The sequence below is a fragment of the Pleurodeles waltl genome, chromosome 8 (genome assembly GCF_031143425.1).
Source record: "Pleurodeles waltl isolate 20211129_DDA chromosome 8, aPleWal1.hap1.20221129, whole genome shotgun sequence".
Lineage (NCBI taxonomy): Eukaryota > Metazoa > Chordata > Amphibia > Caudata > Salamandridae > Pleurodeles > Pleurodeles waltl.
Window position 1 is genome coordinate 1,542,753,700 of NC_090447.1, and position 14,728 is coordinate 1,542,768,427.

The 14,728-nt window shown below is 48.7% G+C and overlaps 1 long non-coding RNA gene across 15 annotated transcripts in view; it reads right to left on the reverse strand.

The window, feature by feature from the left end:
- Window positions 1-7,689: 7,689 nt before the first annotated feature.
- The window catches only part of LOC138248964 (uncharacterized), an 82,905-nt gene continuing 75,866 nt past the window's right edge, over window positions 7,690-14,728 (reverse strand). For 9 of the 15 annotated variants that reach the window (XR_011194682.1, XR_011194677.1, XR_011194680.1 and 6 more), the window contains one exon: window positions 7,691-7,857. This is a non-coding gene — a long non-coding RNA (uncharacterized lncRNA). Of the gene's footprint in view, window positions 7,858-14,728 lie in introns of all 15 variants that reach the window. The other 6 variants (XR_011194679.1, XR_011194678.1, XR_011194671.1 and 3 more) reach the window with 2 other exon arrangements.

Sequence of the window (14,728 nt, forward strand, 5' to 3'; positions counted from 1 at the left end):
CCAGGAGGGGGAGTCACAGGGGACCCTCCACGTTGCAGAACGCCCAGAGAGCGGAGGCAGCACCCTCAGGTGTCCCACAGGACCGGGACACAGATGTTGCTGAAGCAGCCCACGCGGCACCCCAGAAGTGGCTCCCACGTCGCTGGAGGATCACGCAGAGGCTCAGGAGTTGCAGGAGGGAGTGCTGGGGGCTAAAGCTACACGTCACCTAAAGTTCTCCTTGGAGGTGAAGCAACAAGCCTTGGCAGCTGCAAAGGACGTGGTGCACTGGGGTACTGTCTTGTGTGAAGTGGAAAGGACTTACCACCACCAAAGTGGGTCAGCTGGTAGAGAGGACCAAGGGGACCACTCCAGACCACCAACTGTGATGCAGGAGCCACACCACTTAGGACGAGAGGAGACCCAGGCAGCTGGTCGTCATTGCTTCCAGCTGCCTGGGGGGATTCCTTCTTCCTGTGCAGGCTGAACAGTTGCAGTCTTCTGAGGGTGAACTGCGAGGAAACTGTTGCAAAGCTGTAAGGAACTCTGGATACAATGTTGCGCAAGTCTTCCTCATGGATCTGCAGCTTGTTGGTTCCTGGAGGGTCGAGTCGCGGTTTCGGAAGCCAGAAGTCGAAGCAGAGGAGTCCTGCTGGAATCTTGCAAGCTGAATCTGAGGACCCACTCCAGAGGAAGACCCTATATAGCTCAAAGAGGTGGCTTGGCCACCTAACCAGGTAACTACCTATCAGAGGATGCCTCTGACGTCACCTGCTTGGCCACTTAGATGCTCCCAGAGTTCCCTGCCAACCTTGGAATCAAGATGGCAGAACCCAGGGACCCTCTGGAGGAGCTCTGGGCACCATCCCTGGGGTGGTGATGGACAGGGGAGTGGTCACCCCCCTTTCCACAGTCCAGTTTCTTGCCAGAGTAGGGACTGGGGGTCCCTGAACCAGTGTGGACTGGTTTATGCACGGAGGACACCAAATGTGCACTTCAAAGCAAAACCAGTGGCTGGGGAGGCTACCCCTCCCAAGCCAGTCACACCTATTTCCAAAGGGAGAGGGTGTTACTTCCTTCTCCTAAAGGAAACCCTTTGTTCTGCCTTCCTGGGTTTGATCAGATCAAGCAGCAGGAGGGTAGAAAGCAGTCTAAGGGGTGGCAGCAGCTGGGCTGCTCAGAAAACCCTGCAAGACTGGTGGTAGCAAAGGCTGGGGGTCCTCTAAGGAGCCCCCAGAGTGCATGGGATTATACAACCAATGCTTTCAAAAGCATGGGGATATGATTCCTACATGTTTGATACCAAAAATGCCTATGTTCATAGTTACCAATAGGTAGCTGGACATAGGTAGTGACCTGTGCTGAGAACACGCGTAAAATGGCGTCCCGCAATCACGAAGTCCAGGAAAATGGAGCTGAAGTTCACGGGGCACCTCTGCTGGTGCAGGGGTGCCCTCACACACAGGTACTTGCACCCTGCCCTCTAGGCTGAGAGGGCCTTGCATAGGGGTGACATACACTGACCTGGTGCAGTGACCTGTAGTGAAAGGGTGCATGCACACGTTTCATGCAGACTGCAATGGCTGGCCAGCAGAACTCTTTGCATGGGCTCCCTATCTGTGGCAGAATAACTGCTGCAGCCCATAGAGATCCCCTGGAACCCTCAATGCCCTGGGTACCTAGGTACCATATACTAGGGACTTACATGGGGCGGGGGCATTATGCAAATTGTGGGAAGAAAAGGTTAGCAGCAACCAAATTTAGAGGAAAGAGCATAATCACTGGGGTCTTGGTTAGCAGGATCCCAGAGAACACAGTCAAACACACTGACAAACAGGCCAAAAGTGGGGGTAACCAAGCTAGAAAGAGGTGACTTTCCTACAATTTCTGATGGCAGGATGCACGCAGGATTAGTGTGCGGTCACTAAAGTGCGACTCGTGTGACATTTACTATGCATGCTTTATAAAAACTCTTCCAGTGCGAGGGATGTTCCTGTAACAGGTGCACTAGACTGCAATGTAGAAGTGATGCTCTCCATGTCTACTATAAAATATGCTGTACAAGGAAGAAAGACTCCAAGTCAGGGTCGTGAAAACAACTAGAGTGCTGACTTTATACCAATAACACTGACGAACGCAATGCGACGCTCAGTGGTGACATAATGGCCAACACTAGCTATGGGACACTTCTTCAGCTGAGAAACCGTTTATCAATAAAACCAGCCTCAGTGCAGTACACAAATGCATGAACATTGCCAATGCCTAAAGCTATTGGATCAGTGAGACCTACTGGCTTTGTCAATGCTTGTTTAAGGGTGGGAGGCTCAAAGAGCAGAGTTTCCACATTTTGTGGTGTCAGCTGCCACCAGGGCTCTTCAGCTCGCAGGCAGGTACCGCTGAGTGGAGGTGCGAAGGGCCTTGTGGGTGATGCGGGCCTGTCCCAGAACAGCCTGCTGGGGAGATCTCGTCCGTGCCCTCACCCACCCACCCTTACGGAACAGTGCCAGTACACCCAGATCTTCACTTTGGAGATATTCTTGCCCCAATAAATCTGTTTCAAACATTTTGTGCCATTATTCAATTTACATTAAAGACAGCAGATACAAATTATCTGTCACAATACAGCAAACACATCATAACCGTCAAATGTATATCTGGGATCATGTTTGCCTAGTGCTGGTCGGTTTTACTGCAGGCATGAGGCATCTTCTTTGCAGTAACTACCATATGAGACAAACTAAGTAAAAAGAAAATGATAGGTCCCAACTCTTGTTAAAAATATCGCCAAACTCAATATCCTGAGATTGCGCTATTTAATTAATAACGCAGATAAACCTGAAAGATTTGTCCTATACAAGGCGCATCATCCCAGCACAAGGCTTTTCACCTCCACAAGAAGGTTGCTTCACTCGACTGCAGTCCCTTCGGGAAGCCACCCTTCTCACAGTCCACTTCCACCCGCCAAGACAGAGCTCAGTTCCTGAATTTCACCATTGATTTTAAGAAAGTAAGGTCTTGCATTCCTTGTGCTTCGCTTCTCCTGGAGTGAGAGTCAGCATGAGGATGGCACCTATATAGGCCCCGCGCACGTCACTTCCAGTGCGGCCAACGCTGCTTGTTCTCTTCCAGTGAGAGTCAATGTTAGATCGGGCATCTTTTGGGGTGTTTCCCCTGTCTTTTTGCCTTCTGACCTTCTGTTTTTATCATATGTTTTTGCTGGTTTATTGTCTCTGCGCACATTACCACTGCTGATCAGTGATAAAGTGCTCCTATGTAAATTGTATTGTTGATTGGTTTATCCATGGTTGGCATATTTGATTTACTAGTAAGTCCCTAGTAAAGCACACCAGAGGTGCCCAGAGCCAGTAAATCAAATGCTACTAGTGGGCCTGCAGCACTGGTTGTGCAACCCACATTTGTAGCTCTGTAAACATGGCTCAGACCTGCCAGTACAGTGTCTGTCTGTCTGTGTAGTTTTAAACTGCCAATTTGACTTGGCAACTGTACCCACTTGCCAGGGCCAAACCTTCCATTTTCTTACATGTAAGACACCCCTAAGGTAGGCCCTAGGTAGCACAATGGGCAGATTGCAGTGTTTGTTAAAGGTGGGACATGTACTTGTGTTTTACATGTCCTAGCATTGAAATACTATCAAATTTGGTTTTCACTGTTGCAAGGCATACCTCTATCACAGGTTAACATAGGGGCTGTCTTTAAATAACCTAGCTGCAGTTTCCTTTTGGGAGCAGATAGAGATCAGGAGTTTGGCGTCTCTGAACTCACAATTTAAAAATGCATCTTTTTGTAAAGTTGTTTTTTAAATTATCTGTTCGAAAATGCCACTTTTAGAAAGTGGCAATTTTCTTGCTTAAACCATTCTGTGCCTCTGCCTACTTGTGTATTCCACGTCTGGGTCAGACTGACAGTTGGGCTGTTGTGAATTTTCTCTAGACAGTGACAGAAAGGGAGCTGGGGTGTAGCCTGCATATCCTGATGGGCCATCTAGGCTAGCCTGGAGGGAGGAGCACACACTTACACCTACAAGGGCTGTGTCTGTCCTCACACAATACAGTCTCCAACCTCCTGCAGTGTGTCTGGGGCCAGGCCTCGACAAGGAAGGATCTTGTCAACAACAGAAACTTTCCTTTGAAGTTTGCCTACTTCAAAGGCAGAAAGGGGGAGAAGTAATTGTTGGAAGCTGCCTCTGTATATACTATTTCAAAGTAAGAAATAGTGTGCACAGAGTCCAAGGGGTCCCCTAAGAGGTAAGATAGTGGCAAAACAAAGAAAATATATTTTTCTATATAAAAACCTATTGGCCTGGAGTAAGTCTTTGAGTGTGTGTTCCTCATTTATTGTCTGTGTGTGTACAACAAATGCTTAACACTCCCCTCTGATAAGCCTACTGCTCGACCACACTACCACAAAATAGAGCATTAGAATTATCTCTTTTTGCCACTATCTTACCTCTAAGGGGAACCCTTGGACTCTGTGCACACTATATCTTACTTTGAAATAGTATATACAGAGCCAACTTCCTACATCTGCGTTGAGTGTAAAAGTGATGACTACTTTAGCTGGCAGTCTAAAAGGACTCCAAAACGTGCTAAACTTTCATTGTCCCGCAGTTGTGACTACATGAACAGACTTCTCGTTCTGGAGATGCCCCTGGACACCACATTACCTTAGATCTATCTACACTTGTGAACGGTCCAGCAAATACATCTATGTAACATATGTATCAATTAACCCCTGGAGCCCCTGGCAAGACCATCACCTGCATCTAATATTATGGGAACAAAACCTTTATCAAGTCTTGGGCAATCATTTCCAATGTGCAAAAGGCATAGTTTCAAGTCCTTAGTAAACAAGTTGAACACAAATAGGGCCACAGCTCCCCTAATATCCCCTTTTGATAGACAAAGATTGAGTAAAGTCTATGTTGTGCCAGCACTGGACTGCTTCCGTAAGCCGGTCATGCATCACCTCAATGTATCCACTATCATCTGCTCTACGATCAATCAAAATGTCCCCTATTGAAGCTGTCGGAGGCTCTCTTTAAGGGTGTGAATGAGACATATATCTGAGAAGACGAGGGTGAATCTTGCTTGACCATCCCATGACCTCACACAAAGCAATCTTAAACATTCACTGAAGCACCTCTGACATGAGCACAGGTTTGAGGATGTGGAAAGACTTGTCCTGCTACTTGCACTGTAGAGCCCAGAAGCAACAGAGGTCCACAGCAGGCTGGGTGACCCGGTTTACCTTTCTAAACGTGGTCAGTGACGATGGAATATTAACCACCTGTATATTCCTAATAACTGCATAGATCAGAAGTGGAACACAGAAACCCACCACAAATGCAAACATCTCAGGCAGGACCCTGTTCAAAGGCTCTAATTTAACCGACCAGCTGTAGTCACCTCTCATAGCATGAATGGGATAAGTCGTGCATCCTCCAACCCAGAGGCTGAAGTAGGGCTCTGAGATATTCCCCAAACCTGTAAGGAGGACATCAGTATCTTCAACACCTCTCAAAATATCCCTGCATCATCTATCAACTTTAGAAATAAAGGAGGCACCTAAGCACAAAAAGCTGCCACCAGGAAATTCCAGGCTTGCTTTAAAGAAGCCTCCTTTTCTCCAACCTATCAAGTTAACCCCTGTTTTGAGTTGGACCATAAAGCTGCCACCTCCACACTGTCAGCATCTCTAACTTTGAGTACCTCACGCAGCACTCACTGGCTTCTCTACAACGGGGGATCAAAGCATCCCAAACAACTTACCCAGGTTAATGTTTCTGAGAGTCGCTGTAATCCACATAATTTAATCTTATCAAAATATTTGGCAAAACACTACATACGTCAGACGCTTGAGTATCTACAGACAGAATTTAAGGACAGAGCCAAACCGACATAAATATTTAGGCAGGGTATTCATCCTAACGAAATTACAAATATTTTGATGGCTCAGAACACGGTTAAATCCTACAGGCCATTCTTGGGAGAGAAGGCCGAGAGTAAGGCATACTGATCACCCCCAATCTTTTGTAATTGTGAAAATCTCAATGAGAGCAAATTGACCGCGTGGCTCAAGCTCTACTTCCCTAGAGTGTTAAACTGTCTGGTTAAACCTCTACATTAGGGCAGACTGGCCAAGGAAGGGCAGGACCTAGTGCATTCTTGTATTAGATGTCTCAGAACCTGGCCCAAGCAAACTACATCCTGAGTCAGGATATTTACGACCGTCTGCCCCAGAGTTTCCTTCCATAGTAAACATCCTGGTGACCACAAATACATTGAAACCGAGTGGATGCCTAGGCCTGAAATGATTAAAGAGGTTTGAAGCTTATCTTCTCCAGCTGTAAGGGATACCTGGTAGCCTGCACATTGTAGTCAATTGTCAAATATGACGATTCAGCTGTGGCAGCAGCCAGTTAATGGGTCCACATTACTTCCATCATGAACAACGGATTCAACACCTACACCAGGGTTTCTTCAGCCCAAGGTTCTAGTATAAAACATTGCATTACGAAATCTGCCTACAATGTAAACAACAAGTTAGCGGCTACTCAGACAGAGTAGTATTTATGTCCTAACACCTAATCCATTTCCAGTTCATAAATTTGCTGTAGTAAACTTAAGGTCTTGTACATTCTGGTGGGGTCCATGGAGTCAGTTCTCTTCTACGGTGGACACCACCTCAAAACAGTTGTAAGCATCTTCATTATTCACTCTTATATTTGTCACCCGAGCTTGGTTCATCTTGACACAAACATCTCAACCAAAGCTGTGGAATTTGCAAACATTTGTACCCATGCCCCAACTGAGGTACTCTTCACCTGGAAGTGGATCTGTAAACAAAAACTACATGGGAGCAGGAGGACCCTTCTACAGTGGGCCTTGCTGCGCTAATGACCAAAGGGATGCAACATGGATGCAACGAGCAGAGACCGCGGGGCTCTCATCCATTCCAACAGGTGGAGAAAAGAGAACAGTTGAGGGTGCGCACCAGAGTGTAGATGGGGACGTGGACAATCTACACCGTGGTCATCGGTGTGGCAGTGTCCGTGCAGAAGCTTTACAAACGTCTTTATAATCCTACCATGAGATGCCAGGGGACATTTAAGAGCAGCCAGAACCACGGGCAAGAAGCTACAAACTATTTCATGTGTAAATCTCATTCAGAGTCTTTACTCCCTACTGAGGCATCCATATTTTTAAAAAATTGCCAATTTAACATTCATCGTTTAGTTTCTACTTAGGAAAGGAAAACGCCCAGAAATGTCATTCTAAACCATGAATCCTGGAAGGCTCACACCCCACTCACCAACAGACTTGCTCAAACCTTGTCTATTCTAACCTGGTGCAGACTGTGCTTTCCATATGAACGCTGCTATTGTGAGTCAAGCAGCTGGCTGGCAGAAGAGGCAACAAGGCAACGTGCAGGACAAAGTCATAGATAGGTCTGTATCATGTGGGCTACTGTAGAGGGGTCAGTGGTAATCCGGCTCCATTGGAGTTCACGGTGTCCTGGGAACAGCTCAAGACAGGAAGCAGGTGACCTTCTGTCACTGTCCCACAGCTAGGGCAGTGTTCTCACCTTGTCCCAAGGCCTGAAGGTGCTGTGGGATGAGCATGGTGAAACCATGGGAGAGGTGAATGCCTGGATGGGTCAGGGTAACACAACACATTGACATGAACAGACACGGCGGGGACAGAGTAACGTCTCTTACCTTTCAGCTTCTGCAGCTCCTCCAAGAGTTCAGGCCCTGCGTAGTTGAAGATGCTGTCGGACACCGGGTTCTTATCCGTCAGCGCCTCGTTGCTGGTGTTGACGATGGCTGTGCAGCCCAGTAATGCAATATCGCCTCTCCTAAGGAAACAAGGAACGCAACTCCTGTCAAGTGGGGTTGAATTTAAGAACATGCTTAGAAACTCTCTCTTCAGTGAATTCAACCAACATTTGTTCTGTGACAACAAGGGATGTTGAAGGGACACGTCAGATCCCTCGCTCGGACCCAGCACTCGTTCATAGTATAACTGGCACATTCCACGACGAGTCAGCCTCACCAGTCCTCTGGCTCTGACGAGACCACAAAAATGAATGGTGGTGACACGCAGGGGCTGCAGGGAAATGTGAAATGGTGCCGTAACCTGGGAGAGACTGAGCAGCATATCTGGCAGTTACCAGCCAGGGGGAGGTTAGCAACACTGAGCTAATGTGAGGATAAGTAGGTCACGCAGGGCGATGGGACCAGGAGCTCACACAGGGCGATGGGACCAGGAGCTCACCTCGTGACCATTACCGCACTCGAAGAATGGTGCCAGAGGTAGGCTACTAACACGAGGGCATACAGGTCAATGCAGGGTGATGGGACCAGGAGCTCATCTTGTGACAGACAGGCTATGTATAGTACAGACAGCATCGGTGCAAGCTTCCATCACACAGAACCATCACAGCAAGGCCAGCAGGTAAACTCAGTCGCCTCCTTCTGCTGGCACACACTCCGCAAACTTCGGAAAATATTCAATACCTGAGGACCTTCTACTGGCTAACCAGTCGAGAAGCGAATCCCCTTCAAGCTACTCACCCACACGTACAAAGCCATACATAACGCTGGACCAGCCTACCTGAACCACCGTGTCTCCTGCCACACCCCTGCCAGATCACTCCACTCAGCCCAGGTTGCCCTGCCCACCATCCCTTGCATCCACAAAACCGCTGCCGGAGCACAATCTTTCACCTACAGTGCAGCAAAGAGCTGGAACAACCTCGTCCTGTACCTCAGACAAAGCCCATCGCTCACCATCTTCAGGAAGAACCTCAAGACGTGGCTCTTCGGATGAGGCCCCTCCCCTCCCCTGCCCTGCGGCGCCTTGAGACCCTAGCGGGTGAGTAGCCGTGCCCTACAAATATTGATTGATTGAGCAATGAGTATACACAACAGGTACAGTGCAGGCAGCATCAGTGCAAGCTTCCATCACACACAACCATCACAGCAAGGCCAGCAGTGAGTATACAAAACAAGTGGCGAGCAGTCAGCATCTGTTGAAGCTTCCATCACATACAACCATCACAGCAAGGCCAGCAGCGCGCATGCAAAACAGGTACAGGGCCGGCAGCATCTGTGCAAGCTTCCATCACACACAACCATCACAGCAAGGGAATCAGTGAGTATATGAAACAAGTAGAGAGCAGTCAGCATCGGTGCAAGCTTCCATCACATACATCACAGCAAGGCCAGCAACGCGCATATAATACAGACACAAATAGGTTGCTACAGCGCATGCTTCATGTTCATATGAAGGGAAAAGCACATTGAAGGCACCTGCAGGGTAAGCCTCCTTTGCACACACAGGTTTACGTTTTCAGTGACAAGCCAGAAAATGTTTTACTTTTTGGCACTAACAGGGGTTGAAACAAAGTCTGAAGTTGTCCTAATTTCAGACAGATAGTGAAGTTAAATGGTTCATCCAGGTTCACAATATTTTGGAAACCACTTCGAACACAGCTCTTGTGCTATTTTCTCAAACAGGATCACACAAGGCATCTGTAGAGCTCCTTAAGGCCACCTTTGCCTACAGGCTGCTCGAGTCCTGCCTGCTTGCTCTCTACACACAGCTTTAGGGCTTCAGTCTGATCCCTGGTGCTCCCTGCCCTCCACTGCTGGCACCATTTGTCCCACGTGATTCTTGCACTCTCTGTGGGTCTAAGGGTACATGCCTGAGTCTATTACACACAAGGACAATGTCCTGTCCCTGAAAGGCTGGTAGGGCTGGGAAAGAGTCAGCCACATACCAACAATCTATCAATCAATCAGGATTTATAAAGCACGGCTAATCACCCATTAGGGTGTCCAGGAGCTTGCAGGTCCCGGAGGCTTAGTCGAACAGCCAGGTCTTATGGGCCATTCCGCATCCCAGAAGTGAGGTGATGGTCCGGAGGTGCATGGGGAGGTTGTAGGACGCTGGCCTGGCTAGCCCAGTGGTGCTTGTCCCCAAACCTCATAGTAAAGATGGTGTAAGGAAATGCCTCCTTAGCATGGTTACCCCCTGACTTTTTGCCTTTGCACATGCCAAGTTATGATTTGAAAGTGTGCTGAAGCCTGCTAATCAGGCCCCAGCACCGATGTTCTTCCCTAACCTGTACTTTTGTTCCCACAATTGGCACACCCTGGCATCCAGGTAAGTCCCTTGTAACTGGTACCCCTGGTACCAAGGGCCCTGATGCCAGGGAAGGTCTCTAAGGGCTGCAGCATGTCTTATGCCACCCTGGGGACCCCTCACTCAGCACAGACACACCTCTTGCCAGCTTGTGTGTGCTAGTGGGGATAAAAAGACTAAGTCGACATGGCACTCCCCTCAGGGTGCCATGCCAACCTCACACTGCCTACAGGTATAGATAAGTCACCCCTCTAGCAAGCCTTACAGCCCTAAGGCAGGGTGCACTATACCACAGGTGAGGGCATAAGTGCATGAGCACTATGCCCCTACAGTGTCTAAGCAAAACCTTAGACATTGTAAGTGCAGGGTAGCCATAAGAGAATATGGTCTGTGAGTCTGTCATGCACAAACTCCACAGCACCATAATGGCTACACTGAAAACTGTGAAGTTTGGTATCAAACTTCTCAGCACAATAAATGCACACTGATGCCAGTGTACATTTTATTGTAACATACACCTTAGAGGGCACCTTAGAGGTGCCCCCTGAAACCTGAACCGACTACCAGTGTGGGCTGACTAGTTTTAGCAGCCTGCCACACACCAGACATTTTGCAGGCCACATGGGGAGAGTGCCTTTGTCACTCTGTGGCTAGTAACAAAGCCTGTACAGGGCGGAGGTGCTTCTCACCTCCCCTGCAGGAACTGTAACACCTGGCGGTGAGCCTCAAAGGCTCACCCCCTTTGTTCCAGCACCCCAGGGCACTCCAGCTATTGGAGTTGCCTGCCCCCTCCGGCCACGGCCCCACTTTTGGCGGCAAGGCCGGAGGAGATAATGAGAAAAACAAGGAGTCGTCACTGGCCAGTCAGGACAGCCCCCTAAGGTGTCCTGAGCTGAGGTGACTCTGACTTTTAGAAAAATCCTCCATCTTGCAGATGGAGGATTCCCCCAATAGGGATAGGAATGTGCCCCCCTGCCCTCAGGGTGGAGGCACAAAGAGGGTATAGCCACCCTCAGGGCTAGTAGCCATTGGCTACTAACCCCCCTTGACCTAGACACCCCCCCTAAATCGACTATTTAGGGGCTCCCAGAACACAGCAAGATAGATTCCTGCAACCTAAGATGAAGAAGGACTGCTGAGCTGAAAAACCTGCAGCGAAGACGGAGACACCAACTGCTTTGGCCCCAGCTCTACCTGCCTGGCTCCCCACTCCTAAAGACACTGCTCCAGCGACGCGTTCCACAGGGTCCAGCGACCTCTGAAGCCTCAGAGGACTACCCTGCATCTAGAAGGACCAAGAACTCCAGAGGACAGCGGCTCTGCTCCACAAAGACTGCAACTTTGCAACAAAGAAGCAACTTTGAAACAACACACGTTTCCCGCCGGAAGTGTGAGACTTTGCACTCTGCACCCGACGCCCCCGGCTCGACTTGTGGAGAACAAACACTACAGGGAGGACTCCCCGGCGACTGCGAGCCCGTGAGTAGCCATAGTTGACCCCCCTGAACCCCCACAGCGACGCCTGCAGAGGGAATCCCGAGGCTCCCCCTGACCGCGACTGCCTGCTTCAAAGACCCGAAGCCTGGTAAGGACACTGCACCCGCAGCCCCCAGGACCTGAAGGATCTGACCTCCCGTGCAGGAACGACCCCCAGGTGGCCCTCTCCCTTGCCCAGGTGGTGGCTACCCTGCGGAGCCCCTCCCTTGCCTGCATCGCTGAAAAGACCCCTTGGTCTTCCATTGGATTACATTGCGAACCCGACGCCTGTTTGCACACTGCACCCGGCCGCCCTGTGCCACTGAGGGTGTACTTTTTGTGCTGACTTGTGTCCCCCCCAGTGCCCTACAAAACCCCCCTGGTCTGCCCTCCGAAGACACGGGTACTTATCTGCTGGCAGACTGGAACCGGGGCACCCCCTTCTCCACTGAAGCCTAGGCGTTTTGGGCACCACTTTGACCTCTACACCTGACCGGCCCTGAGATGCTGGTGTGGTAACTTTCGGGTTGCCCTGAACCCCCAACGGTGGGCTACCTTGGACCCAACTTTGAACCCTGTAGGTGGTTTACTTACCTGCAAAACTAACAAACACTTACCTCCCCCAGGAACTGTTGAAAATTGCACTGTCTAGTTTTAAAATAGCTATATGCCATTTATGTGAAAACTGTATATGCTATTTTGCTCATTCAAAGTTCCTAAAGTTCCTAAGTGAAGTACCTTTCATTTAAAGTATTGTTTGTAAATCTTGATCCTGTGGTTCTTAAAATAAACTAAGAAAATATATTTTCTATATAAAAACCTATTGGCCTGGAATTGTCATTGAGTGTGTGTTCCTCATTTATTGCCTGTGTGTGTGCAACAAATGCTTAACACTACCCTCTGATAAGCCTACTGCTCGACCACACTACCACAAAATAGAGCATTAGAATTATCTACTTTTGACACTATCTTACCTCTAAGGGGAACCCTTGGACTCTGTGCATGCTAATTCTCACTTTGAAATAGTGCATACAGAGCCAACTTCCTACAGATGGTAAAAAGGAAATGAGGTTTTGTGTTGACTATAGAGGTCTCAATCAAGTAACCAAAACTGATGCTCACCCTATACCCAGGGCAGATGAGCTGATAGCTACACTGGCTTCTGCCAAGTATCTAAGCACTTTTGATTTGACTGCAGGGTATTGGCAGATTAAATTATCAAAAGATGCTAATCCCAAAACTGTATTTTCCACCACTGGAGGGCACTATAAGTTCACTGTTATGACCTTTGGATTGAAAAATGCACTGGCCACTTTTCAGAGGTTGGTGAACACAGTCCTGCAAGGGTTGGAGGCTTTTAGTGCAGCATATCTAGATTATATAGCTGTCTTTGGATCACCTAGTCCACCTCTGGAAAGTTTTGGAGGCCCTGCAAAAGGCAGGCCTCACTATCAAGGCTTCAAAGTGCCAGATAGGGCAGGGTAAGGTGGTTTATCTGGGACACCTGGTAGGTGGAGAACAGATTGCACCACTTCAGGGGAAAATCCAGACTATCATAGATTGGGTTCCCCCTACAACTCAGACCCAGGTGAGAGCCTTCTTAGGCCTCACTGGGTATTACAGGAGATTCTTTAAAAACTATGGCTCCATAGCAGCCCCTCTTAATGATCTCACTAGTAAGAAGATGCCTAAAAAGGTACTGTGGACAGCAAACTGTCAGAAAGCTTTTGAGGAGCTGAAACAGGCCATGTGCACTGAACCTGTCCTAAAAAGCCCATGTTAATCCAAGAAATTCATTGTTCAAACTGATCCATCTGAGTTAGGGGTAGGGGCAGTCTTATCACAACTGAATTCTGAGGGCCAGGATCAACCAGTTGCTTTTATCAGCAGAAGGTTGACCCCTAGAGAAAAGCGTTGGTCTGCCATAGAGAGGGAGGCCTTTGCTGTGGTCTGGGCACTGAAAAGGTTGAGGCCATACCTGTTTGGCACTCACTTTATTGTTCAGACAGACCACAAACCTCTACTTTGGCTAAAACAAATGAAAGGTGAAAATCCTAAATTGTTGAGGTGGTCCATATCTCTACATGGAATGGACTATACAGTGGAACATAGACCTGGGAGTACCCACTCCAATGCAGATGGACTCTCCAGATATTTCCACTTAGACAATGAAGACCCATCAGGTAATGACTAGTCTTATTGTCCTTCGTTTAGGGGGGGGGGGGGGGGGGGGGTTGTGTATTAAAGTACCATCTTGCCTGGCATGTTACCCCCATATTTCACTGTATAGATGTTGTTTTAGTCTATGTGTCACTGGGACCCCAGTGCTCATAAGTATGTGCCCTGTATGACGCCTAACTGTCTCACTGAGGCTCTGCTAACCAGAACCGCAGTGGTTACGCTTCCTCTGCTTTCAAAGTTTGTCACTAACAGGCTAGTGACTAAATTTACCAATTCACATTGGCATACTTGTACACCCATATAATTCCCTAGTATATGGTACTGAAGTACCCAGGGCATTGGGGTTCCAGGAGATCCCTATGGGCTGCAGCATTTATTTTGCCACCCATAGGGAGCTCTGACAATTCTTACACAGGCCTGCCAGTGCAGCCTGAGTGAAATAACGTCCACGTTATTTCACAGCCATTTACCACTGCATTTAAGTAACTTATAAGTCACTTATATGTCTAACCTTCACCTGGTGAAGGTTGGGTGCAAAGTTACTTTACTTAGTGTGTGGGCACGCTGGCACTAGCCAAGGTGCCCCCACATCGTTCAGGGCAAATTCCCTGGACTTTGTGAGTGCGGGGACACCATTACACGTGTGCACTATACATAGGTCACTACCTATGTACAGCGCCACAATGGTAACTCCGAACATGGCCATGTAACATGTCTAAGATCATGGAATTGTCACCCCAATACTATTCTGGTATTGGGGGGACAATTCCATGATCCCCCAGGTCTCTAGCACAGTACCCGGGTACTGCCAAACTGCCTTTCCGGGGTCTCCACTGCAGCTGCTGCTGCCGCCAACCCCTCAGACATGTTTCTGCCCTCCTGGGGTCCAGGCAGCCCTGGCCCAGGAAGGCAGAACAAAGGAT